A 26,257-nucleotide genomic window follows, 5' to 3' on the forward strand; every position below is an offset into this window, starting at 1 on the left:
TCTCTCTCTCTCTCTCCCGCTCTCTCTCTCTCTCTCTCTCTCTCTCTCTCTCTCTCTCTCTCTCTCTCTCTCTCTCTCTCTCTCTCTCTCTCTCTCCTCTCTCTCTCTCTCTCTCTCTCTCTCTCTCTCCCGCTCTCTCTCTCTCTCCCGCTCTCTCTCTCTCCCGCTCTCTCTCTCCCCCGCTCTCTCTCTCCCCCCCTCTCTCTCTCTCTCTCTCCCTCCCTCCCTATCTCAGAACATGTATGTGTATTTCCGCTCTGTTGGTCAATAATCATAAAACAGGTGGACGGTCATGTAGCCTTGGCATTATTCATGTGTAATTGGAGTTTCTCATCTAGTCTCAGGCAGTTAGAAATCCCTACGACCGCAGGGAGAGAGAAAAGGGTGGTGGGAGAGGGGGAGGGGAGGGAGAAGGCTCGAGAGAGAGAGGGGAGGGAGAGGGATGGAGAAGGTTAGAGAGAGAGGCGGAGAGGGAGACGGAGGGATGGAGAGGGTTAGAGAGAGAGAGAGGAAGAGGGAGGGAGGGAGGGAGGGAGAAGGTTAGAGAGAGAGAGAGAGAGAGAGGGAGAAGGTTAGAGAGAGAGAGAGAGAGCAAGGAAGGAAGGAGAAGATGGAAATGGGATAAGAAGGGGAGTGAGGGTAGAAAAGGAGATGGAAAGAAGTAAGCGAGAGGGAGAAGAAAAATAGAGAGAAGATATGAAGAGAGGGAGGGAGAGAGCGAGAGATCGAGACCGCGCGCGTCCCCGCCTGTCTCGGCAACAGCGGCGCCAGGGGCCCCCCGGGAGGCGAGTCATGCGGTCGTGACTCGCCGGCCGAACCGAAGGTCTTTTTCAAATTTTGTGATTATGGATTTCTGGTCTTACGGCTGGAACGGCAAGGGCGGCGGCGTCAGCGTAGCGTGGAGGTCGCGAAGGGGGAGATGCGACCTTATGGCGCCCTGCCGTAGAGGCGAAGGGCGGAGTCCCCGACAGGTAGCAGGTGGCGACACGCTCCACCGCCCGCCACACGCGGCACGCGCCCTCTACACGCACACATTCGCTCTCACGCACGCTCTCCCGCGCTCTCTCTCTGCCGCCTGCAGGTTCGGAGACTGTCACCGCTCCGGCGGCGTGGTCGTCGTCCGAGGGACGCAAGATGGCGTGCGTTCGGTCTCCAGAAAAGGGCTGCGTGATCGGCCGAGTTCTCCTTCGCTCCGCTCTCGTTCATTCTGGATTTCCTCCTCGTCGATTGCCTCATCCGGTGGCGACGCCGCCTCCTTCGCCGGCGTCCCGTGCTCCTCGTCGCCCTCGTCGTCGTGCCGCAATCCTTCCTCTCCGCGGACCATACCAGTCGGATCTCGACTGGCCCCGCACGCGGCGCCTCGTCCCTCGGCCTCCCTCGAGGACTCCCTTTTATGGCGGGGTTTGTGGCTGCGAGCCCAAGGTTTCGGGAGATTCTCGTCTTAAGTTTGCAGTCGCTGGTCGGCCGTTTTGGTTAATGGCCTTTTGTCAGGACTTTTCGCAAGCAAATAATAAGATCTATCCAAAAAGAAAAAATGTCGGTTGGACCTCGAGGGCTTGCGGCAAGGCCTTCAAGCAAAGCGGTTCTCATTTTCTTTGCGAAAGGTTCTCTTGATGTATTCATGGGCAAGCAAGGTGTACATATATAGATGCAATTTTACAATAAAAATTATAAGAGATTTCGAGTGAGAGAAATCTCAAAGACATAAAAAACAGATGTGCTACTGAGTCAGCTGTATATTCATGCGCCGGTCTCTACATCTGTTAACAGGTCTGATGTATCCGTACACTTGACATCTGCTTCTCCTTTGTTCATTTGTCATAGCATTCACACCCCGTGGTCTGGAAAGATGGCCCTGATCGTATGCTTCTGACTGTATATCGATGTGTCGGGAGGTAGTATCACGTGCATTGGCGTGTGTGTGTATTGATGTGTGTCTGTCGGTGTCTTGACCTCCAGCAAGCTGAGAATATGCGGCGAGTCTCAGGGATCTCGTGCCGTGTCCCTTTCCCTTCACACGGCAGATGTCCGTCAGGAAGAGAGGGAAGAGGGAGGGAGAGGGAGAAATATAGGCAGAGAGAGAGTGTGGGAGAAAAAGATATGGAGGAAAAAATAGGCAGAGGAAGGGAGGCGGGGGGCTATTTGAAGCATTGAATTCCTGTGTATGTATGTGTGTGTGTGTGGCAGCACTTAATCGCTTAAAATTATCCTCCTTGGCCTGGAAGCCTCTGATGTTATGACAGACCTCCCAGTGCCGGCCAAGAACAACGTTCATTGCCGCATAAATCCTCGTATTATACTGTGACATTGCTTTTCTCTCTCTTTTCTTTTTTCATGCGCGCGCGCGCCTACGCTTTCTTGGTATTATGTCCATGTGCGTATGTGGGCGTTGCTGGCTAAGTTCTTCGCCCTCGTAATGGGAAATGCCCCCCCCCCTCCCGTACACGCTCACACTGCAACCTCAGTCTTCTCCCACAGCCATTTCTCCACCTATACCCACAGTGCCGCAGCCTTCCTTCGCACAACTTCCATACGCAGTCCCACAGTCACCTCTGCCCATACTCTACAACCTTATCTCTACAATCCTACCTTCACAACGCTGACCACACAACCCTATCCCCACAACACGCCCCTACAATCCTACCCCCCTACAACAGGACCTCACAAGCTGCCCTCACAACATGCCCCAACTCCGTACCCCAACATATCCTGCATGGCGTTTCGGCGCGGACCTGATCTGCCCCCCTCGCCCCCCTCTCGTGCGTGGCGAGCGGCGCCGGCGTGGTATACCTGGAATACGTATTACCTGAACCTGACAATATCGGCCTCTCACGGTCGCACGGCACGCGACGGTTCTTCATTAGGTGAATTATGTAATTGTCGCAAGGTAACATTTAAGGTCGTACTGCTGCAGTGGCGGAGGTGGCGCTGGCGGAAGGGGAGGGGAGGGGGAGGCGGTGGTGGAAGAGGGAAGGGGGAGGTAGTGGTGGAAGGGGGAAGGGGGAGGTAGTGGTGGAAGGGGGAAGGGGGGAGGCGACGGAGGTGGAGGCGAAAGCGGTAGCAAAGGGGGAGGTGGAGGTGCAGTTGGAGGAGGAGGCGGTGGCTGTGGCGTCGTTGGAGGCGGAGGCGTGTCCCACAGGAGCCTCGGAGGGTCTTTGACGAGTGGTGTTGCTGTCGTTGTGTATGTTGTAATTGTCATTATGTTTATCGTCATCCATATCGTCATTACTTTTCATAATGACGGAAATTATCATCAGCGATATTATAATCCTAACAATCGTAATGCTTATCATCACCATCATCATTATTATTCCTTATACCATATTATTATTACAGTTATCGCCGTGACCTACAAAATATAAAAAGATACGAGTGGAGAATTGTAGCACATTAAAAGGCAGGTCGAGATCAGATACAGGCGGGGAAGAATCAAGGTGCAAGGCATTTTGTGGAAGAGGCAACCGAGCACAATTGAGAACAAGGTTGGCTGTGGTGGAAGGGGGGAAGAGGGGGAGAGGGGGGAAGGGGGAAGGGGAGGAGAAGTGAGAGAGAAAGAAAGAACAAGAGAAAGAGAGAGGGGTAGAGGAAGGGAAGGCAAAGAAGGGTGAGAGTGTGGAGGGAAAGGGAGAAGAAGCATAGATAAAAAGTAGAGAGGAAGAGGAAGGGAGGGAGAAGGAAGGTGGGAAAGAGAGAGGGAAAGAAACAGAGAGAGAGAGAGAGAGAGAGAGAGAGAGAGAGAGAACGGCGGTTGCGGGAGGGCGGGCAGGTGTTTGGCGGCGGGATACAGTCCTAGTATACAGTAATTACCTGCCGTGTACACCTGGCAGGACACGCGTCAGTACGTACATACATTCCCGCGTCTCCCTCGCGAAGTCTTATGAATGTGTGTATACATTTCTTAGCACGCGCCTGCTTATCTTGCTAACGTGTTTTGTATAAATAGATAGAGAAAGATATGGATAGTTATATGGCTCTATATGTGCGTAAATGTGTTTGGGTCCATACAAATGTGGATGTACGCGCATGTACACTGCGATTAATGAATATGCATATGTAATTTGATATAATTATAACACGTACACATATCGAACGCTTCCCATTTCACACGGTGCGTGGCGTCGGAAATCAGAAACACATTTTCACGAGCATTTGGTCGAGAGGAAATAGGGTTTCACAATCTGGCAAGTCGTCTTTTTGATGTAGCCGCCCACAGCCATTGGCACGCCTCCCTGGGCAGATCGGCTTCTCTCGGGGCGGGACATTCAGCGGCTGGCACTTGAGCGGGTGCCACCAATCCGGTCGTGGCACGCGCGGGATGATGCCAGAGCCGTAGTTCCCGATGTTCTGGTCGAGAAAAAGCTACAACTCATGTCAAGAGAAGGATGGATCAAAAGTGACCACGTGTCTGGTCGCTGGCAGGTGTTCGGACCATCCTGCTAAATGTTAACGACGTGAATTGATGAATATTAAATCCCGCAGAACGACACGTTAAAAAAAGAGAGAGAAGAGCGGTATATATTCCCTTGGTGACCTCCACCTCCCCCTCCCCTCATCCCGTCCCCCCGCCTCCAGCTCCACGCTCCGCGGTGTGTGCGTGTCGTGTGTCTTGACTCCGCCTCCTGCCTGGCCTCGACCAATCAGCGGCCAGCCACGTGCCCGGCGCCCGTGCCCTGGCCTCGGGCGCCTCTTGCACATAATCATTGTCGGACCGCGGCTACAGCTGTCCGGGAACACTCGCACACACGCACACCCGCTCGCTCATTCGCACACACTCACTCCACCACGTGTCTTTGTGCGTAAGCGTGTGTCCGTTTACCTCTGTCTGTGTCTGTCTGTCTTGTCTTGAGTGTCTGGGAGCGCCGTCCATGACACCGAAGTGGCGAGGCCTGCGTCATCTTGTCTTGCGGTTCCTCACTTTCGCTCCTGCGTCGCGTGGCTCCTTCTCCTCGTAGGTATTGCTCCGCTCGTGGGCTTGGAGGCTCCGCTGCTGTGCTTGTGGTGCTGGGACGGCGCGCTGCTCGTCTTGCATTCGGTGTTTGAGGCTTTGTTTGGGGTGGTTCGTTTATCAAGGGGTTGCGATAAGCGGGGTTTTAAAGAAGCATGTAATTTGGTGTGTTAGGTGATATGAATACTGGTCTGAGACTTTTAAATATATGTATATATCTGCAGAAACGTTTGCTTGGTGCTTCGGGGTTCGCAGCTGTAACCTCCTCCTCCCTCCACCCCTCCCCTCTCCCCTCACACCCTCCCCCTACCTCCACCCTCCTGTCCTTTAACACCTCCCTCCCCCAGGTCTCCCTCCCTACCCTCTCTCTCCCCCACTCCCCCCTTACCTACAGCCCGTCCCGTCCCCTTCCTCCCCGTCCCCCCCTCTCTCTCGCCCGTCCCCTTCCTTCCAGCCCCCCACCCTTCTCTCTCTCGCCCGTCCCCCCCCTCTCTCGTCCCGTCAGCCCCCACGTGGTAAAGATGTTGGACTATGGTGTCGCGCGGGTGGCCTTGGGTGGATGTTGCGACGCCCAGGGAGGTGGATATTGTCACCTGCTTGGGCGAAGGGGGCGTGGCGTTCTTGTTGCAAAGGGGGGAAGGTGGAAGGAAAATGTGGTACGGGGGAGAGGGACTGGAGGGGTATAGAGAGGAGAAAATAGGGAGTAAAAGAGAGCAGTGGAAAGAAGAGGAAGTAGAGAGAGAGAGGGAGGAAGGGAGGGAGGTAAAGCAGGTGTAGACCATATCCTATTTTCATATCAAAGTAGGCGGCAGGTGGTAGATTGCGAAAAAATGGACAATCACTCTCAAGTTCTTTGCATGTATTCTCGGGTCTTATTTCTCTTTCTCCCTCTGCCCGCTACCTCCCTCCCTCCCCTCTCTTACTCTCTTCCTCACCTCCTCCCACTCTTTATTTTATTTATTTCTGTCTCCTACCCTCTCTCTCTCTCCCCTCTCCCTCTGCTCCTCCCTTCCATCCTTCCTTATGTCTTTTTTCCCTTGAACTGCTCCTTCTCTTAAGACCTAACTCCCTCCCTACCCAGTTCCCTTCCCCTTCTCCCTGCCCTTTCCTTTTCCCTTTCTCCCTGCCTCTACCTCTTCCACTTTCTCCCTGCCCCTTCCTTTTCCCCTTCTCCCTGTCTCTACCTCCTTCCCCTTCACCCTGCCCCTCCCTTTCCCTCCTTCCCCTTCACCCTGCCCCTCCCTTTCCCCCCTTCCCCCTTTTCCCTGTCTCTACCTCTTCCCCCCGTCTTCCTGCCCCTTCCCCTCCCCCTTACCCCATTCACCACCAGTATCCTGTCCTCGACTCACATTTTTCATCTGGCATCGACATGTATTTTTCGTTTCTTTAAGAAATTGAGGGAAAAGGGGGGAAAGGAAATGGTAAATGACATGAGGTTCCGACGAAGCGCCTTTGCTCGGAGAAGGAGCGGTCTGTCGTACCTTTTCCTGCCGTGTCCTGCTTCGTCCAGACTTATTCTGCTTTGTCCTGTTCTGTCTTGACCTGTTTTTACCTGTTTTGTGGTGCCTTCTCCTATTCTGTCTTGACCTGTCCTGACCTATTCTGTTTTTTGATGCCTTGCCCTGTTCTGCCTTAACCTGTCCTGATCTATTCTGTTTTCTGATGCCTTGTTCTGTTCTGTCTTAACCTGTTATGGCCTGTTTTCTGATGCCTTGCCTTGTTTTATCTTGACCTGTCCTGACCTATTCTCCTTTGTGATGCTTCGTCCCGTTCTGCCTTGACCTATACTGATCTATTCTCCTTTGTGATGCTTTGTCCTGTTCTGTCTTGACCTATTCCGTTTTGTGATGCCTTGTCTTGACCTGTCCTGTCTTTCGGTCCGTACCTGCCGGCCTTGCGTCCACCTTGCAATGTTTTTTTTGTGCGTATTCAAATCACAAAGGAATATCGATTGTGAGAGGCAGGGGGAAGGGGGAAGGGAGTGGCTTTCTTTTTCTACCCACCTCTCTCTCTTCTCTTTTCTCTTTTCCCCCTCCCTTTCCCCCTCCCTCCCCTTGTATTTCCCTTTCCTTCTCACTCCATCTAACTTCTCACCTCCCTTCCCTTCCCTCCTCCCCCTTCCCTCCTTACTTCTCCATTCCTCCTCTCTACCCTGTCCTCCCCATTCAACATCCTCACCCGATCTTTCAAAAAAATAAAAAATAAAATAAAATGAATAAATAAATAAATAAAAAATCTCACGTCTTTGTCATTTTATCTAATAAAATAAATCTTATCCGGAGTGGAAACGCGCCTCGGCCAAGAGGTTTTAGGGGAGGACCAGGTGTACGGAGGAAAAATGGAAAACTTAATGAAACAAACAAAAAAAAACGAATATGAAAAACAAAAACATAAAAAAAGACAGTAGCAAATGAAAAAAAGATAGGTGAATGATTATAATAACAAAGAGTAACGTATCTGAAAAATTAATATGAAAAAGTAAAAACAAAAAAGACAGTAACGAATGAAAAAAAGATAGATAAATAGTTATAATAAAAGAAGAGTAACGTAACTGTATTCGTGTGGGTGTGTTCGTGTTTGGGACTGGAATGGACTGGAGGTGAATAAAGCACTAGTCACATTCAGTAACAAAGAAAGTTTAGAGATGCAAATCCTCATGTTTTTTTTTTTTTTTTTTTCTTTTATTTTTTTTTTTTTTTTGGGGGGGGGGGGTAAGGTAGGGGGCTGATGAGATGGAATGCCGCTTGGAGAAATGGGTGAAAAGTATGAATGTCTACATAAGAGTCTGTGATAAGGGGAAAGAGAGGGGAATGCTATGTGAGGAGAAAGGGAAGAAAGTCCTATGATAAGGAAAGGAGACTGGGTTATGTAAATAAAAAAAGTACTGAGGTAAGGGTAGGACATTATATACGATAAGAGGAGAAAGTACTAAGGTAAGGAAAGGAAACTAGGTAAGAGGGGAATAATAAGGAAAGGAAACTAAGTAAGAGGGAAAAGTAAGAAAGAAAGGAAACTAAGGTAAGAGGAGAGAGTACTAAGGCAAGGAAAGGAAACTAAACAAGGTAAGAGGAGACAACAAAGGTAAGTAACCGTTTCTCGACACGACAAGCCAGTGTTACGTGCGCCATGATAGACACGAGCGGGCGATCCACCGGCGCTGGAACACTCGCAAATAACTTGTAAAGAGAGCCCGTGCCTTGTCCACTTAGCTTTTTAACTCGCCTTCTAAGCCTAGTAAATCTCCCAGGTGGGCCATGGTGCCTCCTTTGTCTGTTTCACTCTGCCTGGCCCCATGTGGTCTAGTGCCTCATAAAAGCGGGTTTTCCCCAAAATGGATCTATTGAGAGATACCACTTCCCCCCAGGGCGAATTTTGTTAGGGGATTTCTTTTCTTTTTTTGCGACCAGAGATTTTTTTTTCGTTATTTCTATTGTTTGTTTGGTTTGGGTTGTTTGTTTGTTTATCTCTTTTCTTTTATCGTTTGTTTATCTTGTTTTGATTCATTCTTTTTTTGCTTATCTGTTTGTTTTATTTCCATTTTTTATCATTTGTTTCTCGGTAGGATTATTATTATTATTATTTTTTATGTTTTCTTTCTTTTCATTCCATCCTTTGTTTTCGGTTGTGATTATTTTTTTATAGTGCCATTAAATTGAAGACCCGCGGTGTGGCGGCGGATCTTCGTCGTATTTTACAACCCTTCGCAAAAGACGAGATCTTCCTCTTTTATGGTCAAGTGTATGAAAAGCTTGTGTTTGAGATACTGCCGCGGTAAATTGGGATAAACGGAACCTAAGTGGAGTATAAATAGATAACGATTTTAGCTCGTAAATGGTCTTTGAGTCTCTGCGGTGTGATGGTTTTGGATCGCTTCCGAAGATGATGGGGAGTATCGATAGCGAAGATTAAGTTGAAGGGGGAAAATAGTAATTGAAGACCCGGGCAGAAAAACATATCTAATTATGCAGTCGTTCTGTGAAATAGGTTGGAGTCCTACTCATGTCCGACTCAGTAAATAGAGAGAGCGAGAGAGAAAGTGAGAGCGAGATAGAGAAAGTGAGAGGGAGAGAGAGAGAAAGTGAGAGGGAGAGGGATAGAGAGAGAGAGAGAGAGGAAGCGAGAGGGAGAGAGAGAGGAAGTGAGAGGGAGAGGGATAGAGAGAGAGGAAGTGAGAGGGAGAGGGATAGAGAGAGAGAGAGAGAGAAAGTGAGAGGGAGAGCGAGAGAGAGAGAGATTTGCATTTATAAGGATCTGATTGTGAGAAGTAAAACAGCTGTTTTTTAATTATTTGATTAAATGACGCGACAGATGTCGGGGCGCCTTTTCGTGCATTTTTTATGGCTTTTGATTGACAGATGTTTGACCGCCGAGGGACAGCTGTTTAGCATAGACCTCGAGAAGATGATAACGATAGCAGCGTGATAGTGTTCGTGAAGTCTTTAGCAGAACGACGTGGCCTGTTTGGGAAGTCTCGGCGCACCAGGAGGATTAAGATAACTAGCCAATTGCAGTGCGTCTCGTTTCCCCGCTCGTTCGGTTGTCCTTTGAAGTAAGTGGTGTTGGGCTGGCGTGCGGGAAGGAGGTTGGCGAGAGGACTTGTGGCTCTGTGCTGTGGTTTGTACGAGGATTTTCCTCGATTGTTCTATGGTTCTTTGTTGTAGTCTGAGAGAAAGGGAGAGGAGAGAGAGTGAGAAAGAGAAAGAAGAGAGGAGAGACGAGAGAGAGAAAAAAAAGAAGAGAGAGGGAGAGTTAATGAGTAAGTCAGTCAGTGACAAAGACAGACAGAGAGAGGGCTCATTTTTTCGCTTCATTTTCGCGATGGCGTTAATGTGAAAGAACTCTTCGGCGATGCAGCATAATAAGCGCTGTCAGTATGCCACGAAAGAAAGGAATTTGGGGCCGAAAGCAAGAGAAGGCTTCGAGAAAGGTCAGCGCCAAATGTCTTTAAGGAACGTTTGAAAGGTCACAGGACAAAGGTCTGGTTCCGGCGGAGTCAGGAGATCGTGAAATGGTGACCTTCCTGCCTCCTTTTGCTTCCGTATGGGGCCCCTTTGCTCCTCTCTCTCTCTCTCTCTCTCTCTCTCTCTCTCTCTCTCTCTCTCTCTCTCCCTCTCCCTCTCTCTCCCTCCCTCCCTCCCTCCTTCCCTCCCTCCCTCCCTCCTTCCCTCTCCCTCCCTCCCTCTTCCCTCTCCCCCCTTCCCTCCTTCCCTCTCCCTCCCTCCCTCCTTCCCTCTCCCTTCTCCCTCCCTCCTTCCCTCTCCCTCCCCACCTTCTCCCTCTCCCTCCCCCCTTCTCCCTCTCCCTCCCCCCCTTCTCCCTCTCCCTCCCCCCCTTCTCCCTCTCCCTCCCCCCCTTCTCCCTCTCCCTCCCCCTCTCCCCCTTCTCCCTCTTCCTCTCCCTCCCTCCCCCCTTTTCCCTCTTGTTTTCTTTCATCTCCCTGTTTGTACCTTCTCTTCTCCCTTTCTTTTTTTTCCTTCTCTCTTCTTCCATCTTCCTCTTATGCCTTTCTTCCATTCTTTCCTTCTTCCCTCTCCTTTTTACCCTGTCCTCTCCATTCCCTCTTTTCTTCCTTTCTCCTTTCTTTCCTATTTCCTCCTGCTCTCCGGGGGCTCCATGTCTTTCTGTTGTGTGTCTGTCTTCTTGACTTACTGTTTGTCTAGCTGTCTGTTTGCCTGCCTGCCTTCCTGCCTAGCTGTCTGTTAGTCTGTCTTCCTTCTTTCTTTCCTTCCTTCCTTCCTGGATGTCTGTTTGTACGTCTTCCTTCCTGTCTGTCTGTCTGCCTGTCTATCTTCCTTCCTGATAATCTGTGTTTGTACTCCTTCCTTCCTGTCTGCATGTCTTCCTTCCTTCCTTCCTTCCTTCCTTCCTTCCTTCCTTCCTTCCTTCCTTCCTTCCTGCCCGCCCGCCTGTCTGTTTGTCTGTCTGTCTACCTTCCTTCCCGATTATCTGCCAAGTCGGGCCGAGTCTAAACCAGCGTCGGGCGAAAGAGCGAGACCCGAGTGGACGAGGTTGAAGGGCGTGGGGGTGACAGGGCGGTGCATGACAGGCAGAGTGCGTGGCGCTGGGCCGGCATGCAGCCACACTGTCGCCGGGGGTTTTGTGGGAAAGTGTGACGGAGCGAACAGGGGAAGGGGAGGGGTGGGGGCGAGAGGAGAAAGGGAGAGGGGTGGGGGCGAGAGGAGAAAGGGGGAGGGGTATGGGGTGTTTGTTTATAGATATAAGCGTTAGAATGTGCGAGGGAGAGAGGGAGGGGAGAGAAAGAGTGAAAGGGTAAGAGAAAGGAAGAAAAAAACAAAAACAGAGAGAAAGAGTAAGAGAAAAGAAAACAAATACAAAGAGAGAATGAGAGAGAAGAGGAGTAAGAGACAAGAAGAAAAAACAAAAACAAAAATACAGAGTAAGAGAAAGGAAGAAAAAAAAAAAAGATAACTAGAGAGAAAGCGGACAAAAGCAGAAAGAAAGATAGGTGAAATGTCTGTGTCTGTCTGTCTGTCTCTGTGTATCAGCGCGGATTCCACTGTCTTCCCGCCGGTCGATATCTCCCCGCTATCGTGACGGATGCCTGTAAGGTGTTGTTAGTCTGTGTCAATTAGGAGCATTCGGCCGGGCTGGCTCGGCTGATTGACGCCCTTCTCGCCTTCTTTCTTTCTCTTTCTTGGTTTTTATTTATTTATTTTTTTGGGGCGTTCTCTTTCTTTGACTTTCGTTTTTTCTTTCTTTCTTTCTTTTTTCTTTCTCTCCGTCTTTCTTTCTTTCTCTCTCTTTCGTTCCTTCTCTTCTCTTTGTTTCTTTCTATTCTATTTTTCTCTCTCTTTCTCTCTCTCTTTCTCTCTCTCTTTCTCTCTCTCTCTCTCTCTCTCTCTCTCTCTCCCTCTCTCTCTCCCTCTCCCTCTCTCTCTCTCCTTCTCTCTCTCTTTCTCTTTCTCTTTCTCTCCCCCTCTCCCTCTCTCTCCCTCTCTTTCTCTTGCCCTTGCTCTCTTCCTTTCCCTCTCCCTCTTCCTTTCCCTCTCCCTCTCTCTCTCTCCCTCCTTCCCCATCGTGCATAATTAAATAAACAATATAAAAATGCATACCTGAGAACCGAAAGTATAGTTTGTGAATCCACAGCTTGGTAAGAATTGTATTTTGTTCATCATTAATGTGTTGCGGATCCTTACCTCACCCCGTCACCCTCCCCCCGTTTTCATTTTCTACCCTGTTCTCCCTCCTTCTCTTTTTCTTTCCCTTGGCCCACTTTCTCACTCTTATCACCTCCTTATCGTCTTTCCCCTTTCTCTGTCCTTTCTTTACCTATTCCCTGTCTTTTGTTTCCCATTGCTGTTCTTTCTCCCCTCTCCTTCTCCTTTGCCCCTCTCCCTTTCTTCTTATCTATTTCCATCCTTTCTCTCGCTTTCCCTATCGCTATCCCTCTTTTCTCCCCTTTCCCTCTTGTCTTTCTGTCACCCTCTCCTTTTCCTTTCTAACCTTTCTCTTTTCTCCTTTCCCTATCCTTTCTCCTCTCTCCCTTTCCCTATCCTTTCTCCTCTCTCCCTTTCCCTATCCTTTCTCCTCTCTCCCTCTCCCTATCCTTTCTCCTCTCTCCCTTTCCCTATCCTTTCTCTCTCTCTCCTTCTCCCTATCCTTTCTCCTCTCTCCTTCTCCCTATCCTTTTTCCTCTCTCCTTCTCCCTATCCTTTCTCCTCTCTCCCTTTCCCTATCCTTTCTCCTCTCTTTTTTCCCTTTCCCTATCCTTTTCCCTCTCTCCCTTTCTTCTCTCCCTCTCCCTATCCTTTCTCCCTCTCTCCCTCCCCCTCCACTCCGCATTTGGAAGCCAGTGTTAATATGGAAATACAGGTTTTCAGCGCGTAATTTCCCGGAATCACGCATTGTCCGTTTTCTTCTGGTAATGTTGCGAGGCCAGGCGGACTCACCACGCCCACATGTACCCCCCTCCCCCCTCCCTTGCCCTGTTCCTCCTCTCTTTCTTTCGCTCTCGCTCTCTCTTTCTCATTTTTTGTTTTCGTTCTCTGTCAGTGTGTTTATATTTTATGATGTGTTTTGTATATTCGTCTGTTTTTTATTCCTGACCCTGTCTCTGTCCCTCTCCCTTTCCTTCACTTTCTCCACTCTTGCTCTCTCTCCCTTTCCATGTTCCTCTTTCTCTTTCCACATACCCTTCTCCTTTCCTCTCCCTATCTCCCCTTCTCCCTTTCCCCTCTCCCCTCTCCCCCTTTTCCCTTCCCCTCTCCCCCTGCCCCACACCCTCTCCCCCTTTTCCCTTTCCCTCTTCCCCTCTCCTTACCCTCTCCCCCTTCTCCACCCCCTCTCCCCCTTTCCCCTTCCTCTCTTCCCCTCTCCCCCTTTCTTCTTCCACTCTCCCACCCCGCTATTCTTCCTTTAAATGCCCTCAGCCATTGAGGAAATAGCAAGGAGGTATGAGTCATTGGTGAGGACGGCGAGGCGATGGCTTGTCCTTTGATTGGCAACTTTCATTTTCTAGGGTAATGTAGGTAGGTATTTTTTTTATTGTTGTGAAAAAGGAATTAGGAAAAGAAAGATGAATGATAGTCCCACTTTATAAAGGGGACAACTGTGTCAGGGATAGGAACGGTATTGGTAGGTGTGTGTGTGTGTGTGTGTGTGTGTGTGTGTGTGTGTGTGTGTGTGTGTGTGTGTGTGTGTGTGTGTGTGTGTGTGAGAGGGTGTGTTTTGAGATATAATCATTGTTACCAGCAACATTACACCACAGGAACGTATGCAACGGCTGTTCCTGCTGGTGCTGCACGCTTTGTTGATCTTCTCCTCCGCCTCCCGTTCCCCCCACCCACCCCCTCCCTGTACTACCACCATCCCCCCCCATTCCTCCTCCTCGGGTCCCACCTTCCCTTCCACCCCCATCTCCCCCTTCCTCCTCATTGTGCCCCACCTCCTCCCCCCTCTTCCCCTTCCTCCCCATACCCCACCGCCCTTCACCTCCTCCCTCCGTGCCCTACCCCCTTTACCTCCTCCCCAGTGCCCTACCCCCTTCACCTCCTCCCCTTGCACCATCCCCCCTTCACCTCCTCCCCTTGCCCCAACCCCCCTTCACCTCCCTTCGCCTCTCGTGCAGTTGGCCGCGGTTCGGGCTGCTGCGTACACCTGTTCTCGCCGTCTCACCTGCTACCTTACAGATGCTTCCCCGCAGCTGGTTGTGCGGCCGCTCGGGTCATGCTGGGCCGTGTTAGAGGACCTTCATTTCTCTCAATTCTCAGCGCAAGGGAGAAAAAACAGCGCTCCCCCTTTCCCCCGCCCCTTCCCCCCCCCAACTCCGATAAGGCGGAAGTCGGATCGTATGTGCTGACGTCACGCGCGGTTGGCAAAAGTGAGTTTGTGCGAATCTGCTTGCGTGCGTGCGTGCGTTTTGCCAAGAGTTGTTTGGTGAATTCAGGATCGCCAGCGTCCACGGTTCCTGCCCGACTTGGCTGCGGTTGGCGATTTGCGAGTGCAGGGCGTCCGGCGGGGGGGGTGGGTTACGCGGGAAGTGCTTGGATGCTTGCACCCCCCCCCCCCCCCCCGCCCCCCTTTGATTGCTTACCGACATACCTCATCGTTCTTTCTCTCGCTCTCTTTCTCTCTCTTTCTCTCTCTCTTTCTCTCTCTCTCTCTCCTATCTCTCTCTCTCTCCTATCTCTCTCTCTCTCCTATCTCTCTCTCTCTCTCTCCTATCTCTCTCTCTCTCTCTCCTATCTCTCTCTCTCTCTCTCTCTCTCCTATCTCTCTCCCTCTCTCTCCTTTCTCTCTCTCTCTCTCTCTCTCTCTCTCTCTCTCTCTTTTTCTCGCTCTCTCTCGCCCCCTTCCTCCTTCCCTGTCCCTATCCCTTGCACTTCCCGCCCCTCTCCGTCTTCCATCCTCTACTAACCCATCTCCTTCTGTCCATCTCCCATCCCCTCCCTCTGTCTTTCTCTCCCCTTCTCCTCCTCCCCATCTAACTTTCACCCCCCTTCCCCCTCTCTCTCTCTCTTTCTCTCCCCTTCTCCCCCTCTCTCTCTCTTTCTCTCTATCTCTCCCTCTCGTTCTTCCTATCTCTCCCTCTCTCCCTCTCTCCCTCCCCATTCTCCTGTGGGAGCCGAGGCCGCGGCGCACGAGCGTTCACCCCGCCGTCGCCGTCGTCGTCGTGGCGGGCCCTCTCGTCGCGTGGTGACATTGCATCACGTTTCCCCCGCGATTTACACGACCTGGGTGCTGTGCTTGTTTTGTCATTCGACGCCTCCGGGTATATATGTGTACGTTAATGCGTCTGTATCGTGTTCCTAAGGACGGTTTTTAGTAGCGGTGTGTGCGGTACTTTTTCTGTTTTGCTTTGTTGGATTCCGCTGGTGTTCGGGAGATAGGTAGAGTGTGGAAGCGTCAGATCTGTGCAGACGTCCCTACCGTGCTGGGATTCGGACGCGGAAAATGTCAATCACTTCCGCATATTGGACTGTGAAATCACGGCGGCGCCTGTGTTTATGGGAGGGAAGAGTCAAGAAGGAATTGTACGTATACAGAAGGAAATCTTTGTGAAGTAGTGGCGTCGAAAAGCCATCGTTATGTCGTGGAGTTGCGGACGTCGATGCTCGTAACGGTCAAGGCTTCCGAGCATACTTGGAAGGAATGTTGACAAATGTTGAGGACCTTTTTTTGGTTGTTTGTTTTCCTTGACTTTTTTTTCGAAATTTCTTTACCGTCTCCCGAAGTACCGGCTTGTCTGCCCTCCATTTCACGCCTTTTCACCGCCCCGCTGCGAATTCCGGCGAGTTAACAGTGTTAGTCTTTCCTTTTCTTTTCTGTTCTATTTTCTTCACGAGTTGTACTCCCTTTTTTCTGTCTTTTTTCCCTCAACTTTTCAAACTGTACTCTCCGTTTTTTCATCTTTTCCCCGAGACCGATTTCGTCCATTTCATGTTTCCTTTCACCGCTTTTTCTCGGTCTGTTTCTTGTGGCTTGACTCAGGCAGGTGCTGAGGTGTTGGGTCGGGAGATACACCGGGCCTGGTGGCGGCGGCGGCGGCGGAGGCAGATGACGCGGCAGGTGGTGGCGGTGTGCAGGTGTGTGTGTGCGCGTGCATGCGTGTATAGGCGCATCCCTATATATATGTTTATTTATGTGAATTTTATACCTACGTATCTACATACGAATATTTATTTATTCATATATATATATATATATATATATATATATATATATATATATATATACATATATATATATATATACATACATATATATATACATATATATATATATATAAATATATATATATACATATATATATATACATATATATATAACTATATATATATACATATATATACATATATATACATATATATATATAGATATATAGATATATATATATACATATATGCATATATATACATATATATATACATATATATATATATACATATATATATATATACATATATATATATATATATACATATATATATATATATATATATATATATATATATATATATATGTGTGTGTGTGTGTGTGTGTGTGTGTGTGTGTGTGTGTGTGTGCGCGCGCGCGCGTGCTTACGTGTGCATGTATGAATGTATTTATACATATGATATGATGTGATATATATGCGTATATACACATATATGAACTATAGATATGAATGTTAAAGGCACATGCGACCGATGCTCAAATTTTCCCAAAGATTTTGCACACCAGTGTTCACGCTTTCGCACGTCACAGGCGCACTAAGCACAGCTACATGCAAGCACGCCGTCATGATCTACGGTGCATGACGGGCGCGGCGCGGAGTACCGCCGAAGCATCTTGTCCGAGCGTTGATCTCTTTCGCTCCCGCCGCCGCCACCGCGTCGAGGGACACTTGGGTTGTTCTCTTGATGTTGTGTAGGGCTAGGGGTGTTCTCTCGTTTTTAGATTATATACATTATTTATTTGTTTGTTTATTGCTTTATATGTTTTTTTTTTTTTTTTTAATGGCTTGAAAGTATTAACTTCATTGTTATCTTACTCGGTGGAAATACCCCGTCTAGCATTGGAATGTTAATAACACGCACGCACACAATACGCACACACACACACACACACACACACGAAAGATAGATAAATGAATAGATTAATAGAAAAAGAATTTTAAAAAATGATGACTGGCTCGGCTGACCTCCCTGCGCCCACGTGTGTTGAGTGTGAGTGTTCGTGTTGGGGCGGGCGAGCGTGTGGGCGTGCGGGCGTGAGTACGTGAGGTTGCGGCCACACACACACACATGTACGTCTTGGTCCGGGATGAATAACGGATCCCAGACGCTTTTTGAAATCTTTGAGGATGTCTCAGTCCACTTCTCGGTCGGGGGGGGGGGGGTATATTTGATTATCGTTATTGTTATTGTGATTTATTCTTGTTGTTATTAATGTTACCATTCTTACTGTTATAATCATCCTTGCCATCAATAATGTTATTGTTACTACTACTACTACTATTATTATTATTTTCATCTTTATGATCATCATTATCCTCATCATCATCATTATCATTTGCCTTATCATTATTTCATTATCCCTTCCCCCATTGAATATGGGAAACGTTGGAGTTCAAGTGGTCTATAAAACGGCGGCAAAAATAGATGTTGAAGATTGGCGGTTCATTATCCCCCCCCCCACCTTTGCCCCTCTCCCTTTCCCCCTTCCTCCTTTCCCCTCCTCATTCCCCCTTCCCCTTTCCACTCCTCATTTGCCCCCTTCCCCCTTTCCCCTCCTCCTCTCCCCCTTCCCATATCCCCTCCTCCTCCCTCCCCTTCCACTAAAATGTACTATGCATGTTACAACGCCCTGTGTCCTGTATCCCCCCTCTCCCCCTTCCTCTTTCTCCCCTCTCCCCCGTCCTCTCCCGTCTCCTCTCTCCCTTCCCCCTTTCTCCTCTCTATTTCTGAGGGAAGGAGGAGAAGAGGGGAGATAAGATTGAAGAAAAGGGATGGAAGAGAGAGAGAGAGAGAGAGAGAGAGAGAGAGAGAGAGAGAGAGAGAGAGAGAGAGAGAGAGAGAGAGAGAGAAAGGCGGGTTTTAGAGAAAGATTGAGGGGGGCGTGGGTAGAAAGAGGTGCTTTCCATGGACCAATTAACACATCGCTTTATTTCCGGGACCCAAACGCACTCCATTGGTCAGGTAAACCTTGCATTCGTCAATAGGATTACATGTACAGTCACTCACGGGCGGGGCTGGTAGGGGAGCACAGGGGGGGGGGGAGAGAGAGAAAGAGAGAAAGAGAGAGAAAGAGGGGGAGAGAGAGAGAGAGAGAGAGAGAAAGAGGGGGGTAGGTGGTGAAGTTAGGATCAGAGAGAGGAAGAAGGGCAAAAGGGAGAGGGAGGAGAAGGAGAACGGAGTGAGAGATATGGGTAAGGGACAGAGAAAGAGAGAGAGAGAGAAAGATTCGAGATAAAGAATGCGTGAGTGAGAGAGATGGCAATGAATGAGTGAAAGAGGGCGTGGGAGGGAAGGGTTCGGAAAAGAAAGGAAAGGAAGGAGAGTTACGAGAGACCGAAGGCGTACGGAGATAGAGATGGGGGGTAGTGATAGAGATAAAGATAGATAGAGGGTGTGAGAGGGAGAGAGATCGCGGCGTTGAGGCTCCGCGTTGGTGGCAGCAGCAGGTGTGATGGTGGGCGGGGCTGCCACACGTCGCCAGAGAGAGAGATATCGCCGGACGCCAACGCACATCTGTATCCTCCTCTTCTTCCTCCTCCTCCTCCTCTCCCTCCTCCTCCTCCTCCTCCTCCTCCTCCTCCTCCTCCTCCTCTCCCTCCTCCTCCTCCTCCTCCTTCTCCCCCTCCTCCTTCCCCCCTTCTTCCTCCTCCTCTCCCTCATTCCTATCCTTCCTCCTCCTCCTCCTCCTCTCCTCTTCCTCCACCTCCTCCTTCCCATCTTCTCTCCTCTCCAATACTGCCCATCAACATCATCCTTCTTCTTCTCCCCATCCTCTTTCTCTTCCTCCTTTCCCACGTCTTCCTCATCCTTCTTCGCCTGTTTCCCCTCTTCCTCCCTTTTTCTCTCCATCATAATCATTATCTTCTGCTGTTTCTTCTGCTTATCTTCCTCCGTTTTCTTTTTATTTTCACACACATACACGCACACACACACACACACGCACACGCACACGCACACGCACACACACGTCAGGATGCAGCCTCCCCTGGGTCCACACGTCGTAGGGCATTGCTCTGTGGTTTATACGTGAAGCGAGGTGATTGGGCGAAGGAGGGAGGGGTAGGGAATGGGGGGGGGGGTGCGAAGGGGAGGGAGGGAAGGAGGGTGGATGATAGAGAGGAGGGGGTGGATGATGAGGGAGGGGGAGGTTGGATAGCAGAGGAGAGAGATAGGATGGATTAGGGAGGGGGAGGTTGGATAGCTGAGGAGAGATATAGGATGGAGGAGGTAAGGGGATGGGGGAGAATCTGGATGATAGCGGACAGGGGGGGGGGGAGGTGGAAGAGACGGGAGGGATGCTGGACGGGGAGGAAGTGGGTGGTAAGGGGGAGAGAGGGAGAGGAGGGGGGGGGTAGACACACACCGGGGGATAACGGAAGGACATTTGCCTCCTGTTTCCGGTACCTGGTGGTGTCGCTAACCCCCTTCTCTCCCCTCTCGGATCATTCCATCCTCGCTCTGCCTCCGCTCTCGTCTTCTTCGTCTTCCTGTTGTTCTTCCTCCTCTCTCTTTCTCTCTTCTGTTCGTTCCCCCTTCGATTGTTTTTTTTTTTTATCTTATCCTTTTAAGCTTCCGTCCCGGTTCTTTTGGATTCGCATCTTCTCTTTTTCTTTCTTTCCTTTTTGGCATCCTGTCTTAATTTTACCTCCTCGTCCTGGTCCTCCTCCTCCTCTTTCTTCTCCTTATCCATCTCCAATTTCAACGTGTCCCGCACCTCCTCCATGTCCTTCCTCTCCTCCACCTCCACCACCTCCACCTTTACCTCTGCCTCCACCACCTCTACCTCCGCCTCCACCACCTCTACCTCCGCCTCCACCACCTCTACCTCCACCTCCACCACCTCCACCTTTACCTCTGCCTCCACCACCTCTACCTCCGCCTCCACCACCTCCGCCTCCACCACCTCTACCTCCACCTCCACCTCCACCTCCACCTCCTCCACTCTTTTTCCCTCGCGGCGTGTGCATGGCCCCACGACGCTCGGGAAGGGCCGCATGTGTTATCGGGAGGTCGAGTGGCGGCGGCGGCGGCGGCACCTTCCGAGGCGAGCCGCGTCATGGCGCCGGTATCGTGGGTCTTATTTGCCCGGTCAGTCCGTTCCGGCGTTCCGCTTCGTTCGCGTGCGCTGCCTTTTGTTTTTGCTTTCCGTTGTTGGCATCGTTTGCGTGCGCTCTGCTTGGCGTGTTGTGCCTGCTCTCTGTCTTCTTTTGCCTTACTCATTCTCTCTCTCTCTCTCTCCCTCTCCCTCTCTCTTCTACTATCATTCGGACGACAGGTGAGAGGCGCAGTGTCGCTTTACCTGTCACCGGGTCGTTCAAGGCGGTCGTGCCGTTCCTGTCGGTTCCACGGTTCTTGTCGCTCCTACTGTTCCTCCCGTTCTTGTCTTCCCTACTGTTCCTCCCGTTCTTGTCGCTCCTTCTGTTCCTCCCGTTCCTTCTGTTCCTCCCGTTTTTGTCTTTCCTACTGTTCCTCCCGTTCTGGTCGCTCCTTCTGTTCCTCCCGTTCTTGTCTTTCCTACTGTTCCTCCCGTTCTGGTCGCTCCTTCTGTTCCTCCCGTTCTTGTCTTTCCTACTGTTCCTCCCGTTCTTGTCTTTCCTACTGTTCCTCCCGTTCTTGTCTTCCCTACTGTTCCTCCCGTTCTTGTCGCTCCTTCTGTTCCCCCCGTTCTTGTCTTCCCTACTGTTCCTCCCGTTCTTGTCTTTCCTTCTGTTCCTCCCGTTCTTGTCTTTCCTTCTGTTCCTCCCGTTCTTGTCTTCCCTACTGTTCCTCCCGTTCTTGTCGCTCCTTCTGTTCCTCCCGTTCTTGTCTTCCCTACTGTTCCTCCCGTTCTTGTCGCTCCTTCTGTTCCCCCCGTTCTTGTCTTCCCTACTGTTCCTCCCGTTCTTGTCTTTCCTACTGTTCCTCCCGTTCTTGTCTTTCCTACTGTTCCTCCCGTTCTTGTCGCTCCTTCTGTTCCTCCCGTTCTTGTCTTTCCTACTGTTCCTCCCGTTCTTGTCGCTCCTTCTGTTCCTCCCGTTCTTGTCTTTCCTACTGTTCCTCCCGTTCTTGTCTTTCCTACTCTTCCTCCCGTTCTGGTCGCTCCTTCTGTTCCTACCATCCATGCCGTTCCATCTCTCATTCGATCGGTGACGGTGCAGGCGGCGATGAACGGGGGCTTATTACCCGTTGTCACGAGGAAACTCGGCGGGGAAATATCGCCGGCGATTCGGGAAATTATTGATATTACTCTTGGGTTCGGGTCTCGGGTCGGAGGGACACGTGGGAGGAGGGAGCAGGGAGGGAGGGAGGGAGAGGGGGAGGGAGGGTAGGAAGGGAGAGGGGGAAGGAGGGGAGAATGAGGGGGAGGGAGGGAAAGAAAGGGAGAGAGAAGTAGGGAGGGAGAGAGGGGGCGAGAAGTAGGGAGGGAGAGAAGTAGAGAGGGAGAGAGGAGGGAGAGAAATAGAGAGGGAGAGAGCGAGAGAGAAGTAGAGAGGGAGAGAGGTGGGAGAGAAGTAGAGAGAGAGAATGATAGATGGCTGGCTTGATAGATAGATGGAGACGTGAGGGGTAAGACCGAGGCGGAAAATGGGACTCGAATTGGTTTTCGAGGCTTCGGAGGCGGCGGGGTTAGATGGAGAGGGAGATGGAAAAAAGGAGGAAGACGGTAAAATAGACAGGTCGAAAGAGGGAAGAAGGAATGAGGAAGAGAGGGTAAGAAGAGAGGCCGGAAGAAAGCAAGAGAGAGAGACGAAGAAGAAAGTGAGACAGTAAGAAAGAGAAAGAGAGGAAGAGGGAAAGGCAGCAAGACAGAAGAAGGGAGAGACAGCAAGAAAGAGAAAGAAAGAGGAAAGAGAGACAGCAAGAGAGAGAAAGCATTAGGACGGAGAGCGAGCAAGAGAGCCAGCAAGAGAGAAAGAAAGAGAGAGAGGGAGAGGGAGGGAGAGCGAACAAGAGAGAGAGAGAGAGAGCGAGAGCGAGAGAGCCAGCAAGAGAGAGAGAGAGAGAGCGAGAGCGAGAGAGCCAGCAAGAGAGAGAGGGAGAGACCGTAGGTGTCTCTGGCAGGTGGGTCTGGCAGGCAGGCTGGTTGGCTAGGCGGGGCTCGGGACGGAGACGTAGGGTGCACGCTGGGACCCCGCCCCGCTATTGATCCAGGGGTTATATACACACGCACACACATACCTACACACGCACACACATGCATATTCACTTACGCATGCATACGCACAGCCGTCCAGACATGCACGCGGCGCCGTTGGCTCGTCTACGGCCGTCGTCGCGAGCGCAAGGGAGGGCGTACGAAAGGTGTCGCGAATATGTACTCTATTTCTCTCTCTCTCTCTCTCTCTCTCTCTCTCTCTCTCTCTCTCTCTCTCTCTCTCTCTCTCTCTCTCTCTCTCTCTCTCTCTCTCTCTCTCTCTCTCTCTCTCCCTCTCTCTCCCTCTCTCTCTGTCTCTCTCTTTTTTTTCTTTCTTCCCTCCTTTCCCTTGTTTCTTCTTATTTTATTCTCGAGTCTTTCGAGCGAATACGTGTCCTTGTTATTTTTTTTCTTTTCTGTCGTGTTCCCACGTTATTATAAGGTCTTACATCTTTCGAGCGACTACATTTCCTTGTTATTTTTCTTCTATTTTCTTCTGGCTTTCGGTTATTTTTCTCTTTCCTTTATTTCTTTCGATGTCATCTTAATTGGCCTACCTGCCCCCCCCCTCCCTCCCTTCCCCGCAAGTACATGTAAAGGTAATTTTGATAAGTAATTGCGCCAAGGGACACGGTCATAAAGACACTTGCTTGACTAAAGAGCGCACAAGACAGTGTTTTTTTCTGTTTTGTTGAATTTTTAATTTTTATCTTAATTCTATATAGGTTAACTTTTTATTTATATTTCCCTTTTTTTTCTTTCTTTTTTTTTTTTACTTTTTTTCTTTTTTTTTTTTTTTTTTTTTCTCTAAACCCCTTTTCCTTTGCTATTCTTCCGTTTGTTTATTCCTCATTCCTCAACCTCTTGTCCCTTCCCCTCCTTTCTATTCCTCGTGCCCCATATCTCCCTTCATTTCCCCTCATCAACCCCTAGTGTCTTTATCTTCCCTCTTTTACTTCATCCCTTGTCCTTTTATCCTATCTCTCTTTGTCTCACTATTTTTTTCTTTCTCCTTTTCTCCTCTCCTCCCTCCCTCTATACCTCCATTCCCCTTCCTCTTCTCCCTCTCCCCTCTCCCTGCCTCTTCTCTTCCATCCCTCCCTTCCTTCATCCCTCCCTGCCTCTCCTCTTCCCCCCTTCCTCCCTCCCTCCCTTCCTGCCTCTCCTCCCCTCCTTCATCCCTCTTCCTCCCTCCCCTCCTCCCTCCTTCCGTTTATCCCTCTCCCTCTTCCACCATCCCCCTCTGCCTCTCCCCCCCCCTCCCTCCGTTTATCCCTCTCCCTCTCTCCCTCCGTCCCCCCCCCCGCCTCTCCCCCTCCCTCTCTCCCGGCGGTGAGTGATAGGTATAGAAAATAATGGAGTGTCAGAGAGCGGCCCCCGACTGGCCTCGGCTTAGGCTCCAGATCCGTCAGACGAACGTGATTATCTCTCGGCCCGGAGTGTGTTTTGATTACTTTTCACTCACTCTGTCTGTCTGTTTGGCTATCTCGTTTTTTCCCTTTTTTGTTTGTTATTTTATTTTTCCGTTTTCTTTTGGTTTGGTTGTTTTTTTCTTTCTCTTCTTTCTTTTTTTCTTCTCTCGCTTTCTTTTCTTCTCTCTCTCTCTCTTTTCTTCTCTATCTCTCTCCTCTCGCTCTTTTATCTCTCTCTCCCTCTCTCCCTCTCCCTCTCTCTCTCTCTCTCTCTCTCTCTCTCTCTCTCTCTCTCTCTCTCTCTCTCTCTCTCTCTGTCTCTCTCTCTGTCCCTCTCCCTCTCCCTCTCCCTCTCCCTCTGCCTCTCCCTCTCCCTCTCTCCCTCTCCCTCTCTCTCTCCTTCTCCCTCTCCCTCTCCCTCTCTTTCTCTCTCTTTCTTGCAGGTTCCTTTTATTATCATCATTATTACTTTACTTGTTACTATTATATAATCATTGTTGCTATCAATATCAATTATCATTGTTATAGTAGTTGTGAATCATCTTCTTGTTGTTCTCTATCTTCCTCGAGTGCAACAGTGAATGAAAGGCAAGGAAATTGAGTTCGAATGACGTCACCGACTTGCTATGGCTGTGCGTGCATTGTAAAGAGACATAGATGGGTGGATGGAAAGGGTAAATTGGGTCCGCGATTGACTTTAGAAGTTAGGGGGAGAGAGGGGGTGGAGGGTGAGGTAGGGTGGACGAGGGGAAGGTGGAAGGGAGGGGGAGGGGGAAGAAGGTAGGGTAGGAGAGGGAGGGAGGGAGATGGGGAAAGAAGGTATGATAGGAGAGGGAGGGAGGAGGAAGGGAGGAAGGAAGTGGGAGAGAGGGAGAGGGAAGGGAGGGAAGATGTGAGACAGAGAGGGAGAAAGGGGAGAAGCAGGTGAGATTGGGACTAAAAAAGGAAGAATAGGAAGATACGCGGTGGAGGAGAAGGAAAAGAAGGAGGAGTAGTCCTGCGAACACAAGGACATAGATCACGGCAGGGTGCAGCAGCGTGGCACCGCGAGGCACCTACCTGGCCGACGGAGGAAGTGGAGGTAGAGGTGGCACGTTGGGGCAGGCTGGACGGGGCAGGTCAGGAGGAGGAGGAGGACTACGGGGAAGGAGGGAGAGGAGGAGGAGGAGAGCAAGGGGGGAGTGGAGGAAGGAGGGAGGGGGAGGAGGAGGAGGAGGAGAGCAAGAGGGAGGTTGTGGGAAGGAACGAGGGGAGGAGGAGGAGGAGGCAAGAGGATAAGAGGAGAGGAGAGGAGGGAAGGAAGGGGGTAGGAGGAGGAGGAGGAGGAGGAGGAGGGCGACCCAGGGGAAGCCGGTACTCGACCGCCCTAACTCGGTTAAGGTCTCCGGCAGAAGGGAAACACTCGCGCCTCCAGACTCTCCCCGCCGCTTATGGCTATTACCGTTATTACACCGGGGACTGCAGCCTGGCTCTTATCATTACGAGGCCGCCGCCGCCGTGCGCTGTTGTGTCGCTCCGTTGGCCGCCGTGTGATGTGGTTGCGCCCTTCGGAGGTGGGCGGGACGAGGGGAGAGGGTGGGCGGTGGCGAGGTGGGTGTGGGATCTGTTCTGATGGGGTTGGGGTTTGTTGGGTCTCTCGGTTCCTTCTCTCCCTCTCCCTCTTTTCCATCTCCCTCTCCCCTCTTTTCCCCCTTCTCCCTCTCCCCTCTTTTCCCCCTTCTCCCTCCCTTATCCTGTTTCCCTCTTCTTCCTTCCTCCCACTCTTTATCCTCTTCTCCCTCCCTTCCACTCCTTCGTCTCCCCAGTCCCTCCCCCCCTCCCTTCTCCTCTTCCCCTCTTTCCTCCCCTTCCTCCCTATCCATAGTTTGGCTCCGAGTGCCACCACACAGGCACCGAACCGAAGGAATCCCGGGACCGGAATGCCACCTTTCTCCCGAGCTCAAGAAAAGGGGGGGGGGGAAGCATAGGAAGCAAAAAATGGAGAATAAAGAAATGTGAGGAAACAAAACGATAAGGGATCAAGAAATAGAGGGAAAAGGGAGAGAGAGTGAGAGAGAGAGGGAGGGAGAGAGAGAAATGGGGGGGAGGAAAAGAATAAAACGAGGAGAGAGAGAGAAAAAAAAAGAAAAGGTAAATCTGGTCCCTTTCGGAGGGGCTGGAGGAGGAAAGGTCGAGCCCCGTCGGTGGTTCGTTGCTCTTTCGGGCTGGCGGCGGCGCCCTGGCTCCCTCTGTCGGCCGCCGTCGGAATCTGTTGACATGAGCGTCGGGATGCACGCGCAAACTATCTCCCTCGGTCTTGTTGTTCTTCCTCTTTTATCGTTGTTGTTTTTGTTATCTTGTTTTTATCGTTGTTGTTATCTTTTATCTTGTTATTTTTTTATTGTTGTTATTAGTACTGTCTTGTTCTTGTTACTATTTTTTTGTCGTTGTCATTATCGTTATCTTGTTCTTGTTTGATATTCTTTTTATCGTTGTTATTATCGTTTTCTTGATCTTATTTGATATTCCTTTTATTGTTGTTATTATCGTTATCTTGTTCTTATTTAATATTCTTTTTGTTGTTATTATCGTTATCTTGTTCTTACCATTATTCTTTTATCGCTGTCAT

General features: G+C 50.3%; 1 protein-coding gene and 1 pseudogene across 21 annotated transcripts in view; one reads left to right on the top strand and one right to left on the bottom strand.

Annotated features, from left to right (window-relative positions):
* The window catches only part of LOC113814989 (RNA-binding protein with multiple splicing 2), a 325,312-nt gene that overhangs the window by 148,954 nt on the left and 150,101 nt on the right, over positions 1 to 26,257 (top strand). The window lies entirely within an intron of this gene.
* LOC138867724 (uncharacterized protein DDB_G0286299-like) lies at positions 20,800 to 23,198 on the bottom strand (annotated as a pseudogene).

Source organism: Penaeus vannamei, chromosome 31 (genome assembly GCF_042767895.1).
Source record: "Penaeus vannamei isolate JL-2024 chromosome 31, ASM4276789v1, whole genome shotgun sequence".
Classification (NCBI taxonomy): domain Eukaryota; kingdom Metazoa; phylum Arthropoda; class Malacostraca; order Decapoda; family Penaeidae; genus Penaeus; species Penaeus vannamei.